Source organism: Zerene cesonia, chromosome 6, assembly GCF_012273895.1.
Source record: "Zerene cesonia ecotype Mississippi chromosome 6, Zerene_cesonia_1.1, whole genome shotgun sequence".
Classification (NCBI taxonomy): Eukaryota; Metazoa; Arthropoda; class Insecta; order Lepidoptera; family Pieridae; genus Zerene; species Zerene cesonia.
Window position 1 is genome coordinate 2,553,368 of NC_052107.1, and position 3,620 is coordinate 2,556,987.

Below are 3,620 nucleotides of genomic sequence, written 5' to 3' on the forward strand. Positions count from 1 at the left end.
TATAACTTTAACACTAAATACTCTAATATTTACAATAAAATACTCCTCTGATTATTAAATATCTTGAAATAAGTAATTGAATTTAAAAACACGCTCCCGCCTCGTTCAAGTTTCCCGCGCTTTTTTTCCAAATTTATTATGAATGTCAAAAGTTTAATGGTGCATTTACACAATCGCGAGGACTAAATAAATTATAGCGAGGACTAAATAATTATAAACAAATAACAAACATGCATGACTTATTAAACTTCACTGAATGTAGTCTCTGAATTCAATAGAAATTAGAGGCTTCTGATCATTCTCAACATACATATATAAAAATCATCCATAAGTATTTAAATAAGTCAAGTTTTAAGGAACTACATGAGTTTCTAATTAGGCTTCGAAATAATTGAGTCAGTTAGAAACTAGCTCGCTGAGTGCGATAAACACTTTCTTAAATTCAGTGACATTAACTATAAAATTTTGTGTGGTATAATAATTGCATATTACTTGTTAACTGCCTAAGCCCCGGCGATTTCGACTTGTGACTCATGGAGATTGATCTCATGAGTCACAAGTTTCATATTCTGGGATCATTCTTATCTGTATAGCGGCTATGAAAATAGAAGAATGTTGTTTTTAATTTTGAGAAACCAACGCGACACAAGATACATAATAATACCGAACATGTTCGATCTTGAATTGGTGTAGTGCGGACGTCGTCTATGACGTGTTCCATACAATATTACAAATATATGGGGGCGTTAAATGTGTCGCGTTTCATATGTGGCGCCACAATCGCGATACAAGTGTATGCTTGGTGTGCGGCCTGAGTGAGATATTTTGTTCTACGCCTATTGAATTTTACCCTAAAAAAGAAACTTTGTCTTTCTAGACTTTCTTTGTATTACTAGCTTTTCGCCCGCGTAGAATTCGCTTGTATCGCGTGACATGGCGAGGAGTATTTTCTTCGCATTAAAAAGTATTGTTTGTTCTTTCCCACGTTTAGCTCCATCTTTATACCAAGTTTCATCAAAATCGGTTTGACAATAACGAACTTTCATACAAACTTTCATCCCCTCTTTCAACCCTTTTTTCGCAGTAAAAAGTATCCTATGTCCTTTCCCAAGTTCAGTTCTATCTTCCTACCAATTATTATCAAAATTGGTTCTGTGGTTTAGGCGTGAAAGCGTAACAGACAGACAGACAGACTTTCGCATCGGATTACTTTCGCATTTTATAATATTGGTACAGATAAGACTATCAAGGGGTGGATCAGATTAGGTACTAGTTACTTGGGTGAATGAAATCTTAAATGAATCACAGTTGCATATAATAGTTATGTAGTTCCGATGCTGTATAATTTTTAACTTTAAAATTTTTAACATTATGACTGAGCATGTGGCATCAAAACTATCTATGGAAAAATTCCAACTAAATGGCTTAATGCAAAACAAGATTCGCAGTGTAAATCATGTTGGTACATTACATTAGTTTCTATTTCACTTCATAGCATGCAGTATTTATGATATTACGCCGACGAGAAGTATGTAATATTACATTTTAAGTGTGTTCGTATTTCATATTTTAAATTTTCGATTATATTTCAAAGTTTATGGCACATATGTGCAAGACCAAGAACAGTACGAATGCATAAAAACTTCGTTTATCTTAATATTTAATCTTTTACGAGCGGTCTGCACCGGCTCCGCCCATGTACATATATAGCCGGTAGCCGTCCTCAATAAATGGGCTATCTAACACTGAAAAAATTTTTCAAATCGGACCAGTAGTTCCTGAGTTCCAAAAATCTCTTCAGCTTTATAATATTAGTATAGATTTATCACGAAGCAGGATTGAAACCTGCGTAATCATCTCGATAGATGTCGTGGGGTGTACCTTAGTCATATGAATGCATTATCACGTGATGACCGAGAGAGTAGAGACCCACTTTTTAAAATCTTGAAGACAATTGAAACATTTATATAGTGTACTAGCTGCGCCCCGCGGTTTCACCCGCGTAAGTCCGTATCCCGTAGGAATATCGGGATAAAAAGTTGCCTATATGTTATTCCAGTTATCCAGCTGTCTACGTACCAAATTTCATTGCAATTGGTTCAGTAGTTTTTACGTGAAAGAGTAACAAACATCCATACATCCATACAAACTTTCGCATTTATAATATTAATAGGATTATACGAAATAGTTGCTTTATACCAAGTGCTGTTTCAGCAAGGAATAGGAAGACTATTTCGATTGAAGTTTTAGGAAATAAAGTAAGTGTGTTCTTTTTTGATACTCATCCTTGTCACAGTTGAGCAAAACGTAAGCAAAACGGGGCGCAGAGGCGGTGGGACTTAAAAAAAAAACAATTTTAATATATAATAATTAACGTAATAAATGCCATTTTGTTGAATCCATACAGAAATAAAACTCAATTAGGTTTCATTTTGTATATATATAACCCTTTAGTTTGCTGAAAATATACATTCGAATTTCTTAACGGGGTTTAGAATAAAGTTTCTAGTATACATAATGTTTTTTAAAATGAGAAATTTTCCATTTGAAAAAAAAATTGTCACACGACGGGATTCGAATCTGCGTCATGTTGCCAAACCATAGCGAAGCCTAGACGAGAAAAACATCATAAAATTTTTGTTGCACTAGCTTCTTTGCCTTCTGTTAAAGCTCTTGATTCATGAATGAAAGCAGCATAATTTACACCCTGTAAAATAACAGAATACATATAAATAAAAAAAATCTTAGTGAAATCTATTGAACTAATAAAAAAACATGCCTGGGGTGATGCATAGGACATTTTTATCTGAATTGAAATCATATTTTATTGACATATTTAGGAAATAAAATGGTAAATGAACCAAAGTTCATAAAATTAAAAATTAATATTTATCATTTATGTGTACTAATAACCAACTTAACTAGATTCATACAGAATAATGAAGAAGTATCACAAAGAGATAATTATTATTAGAGTAAGTACACCATTAGTGTTTAGATGCTGATGAAGTAAGAACCACACACCTGTTGCATTGCCGCTCTGACAAAACCTTCATTTGCAGAAACTGTTATAGCCTTAATTCTATGTCCAAAATTGAAAACTGTTTTGGATCTGAGCCGTACATTGCCCCTGACTTTCAAATTTTGTCTGGGATAATCATCCTGACCTAGAATATTAACAATTGATAAATTCATTATAACTTGAACCCATTATAATATATGAAGAATTCAAATCAATTGCACTTGGCATTCATAAATTTTATTGTTTGTCTCTTTAGCGCTCTTTTATCAAACAACTTGCAACTCAATTTTTTTTTTAAACACTTATTTTCGGCAGCATAGAAAATATCGCTTCTTCAATTTTTGATTGCCTTCATTTGCAAAAATGCTGCCACGGTACCAGTGGCAACATTTTTGCCACGGTATCAGTGGCAACATTTTCATGAATCAGGTTTGAATCCCGCCTTGCAGTCGATTTTTACACGCTTTTTATTAGCTTCACCTGTATGTTTGTAACCGACTTCTTTGGGCGCGATTTTGACTCAAACTTTGTAGATTTATTGAGGACCGATGACAATACACTAATTTGATAAAATTATTCCATTTTTCAATTTGCAAAA

General features: G+C 33.5%; 1 protein-coding gene and 1 long non-coding RNA gene across 4 annotated transcripts in view; both read right to left on the bottom strand.

Moving 5' to 3' along the window:
* LOC119840623 (piwi-like protein Siwi) overlaps window positions 1-3,620 on the bottom strand; it is a 24,893-nt gene that overhangs the window by 10,706 nt on the left and 10,567 nt on the right. The gene's annotated exons all lie outside the window — the stretch shown is intronic.
* LOC119840624 lies at window positions 2,424-3,166 on the bottom strand. Its single transcript, XR_005288319.1, has 2 exons — window positions 3,025-3,166; window positions 2,424-2,707 (listed from the first exon to the last, which is right to left on the bottom strand). It is a non-coding gene; the product is annotated as an uncharacterized LOC119840624 (long non-coding RNA).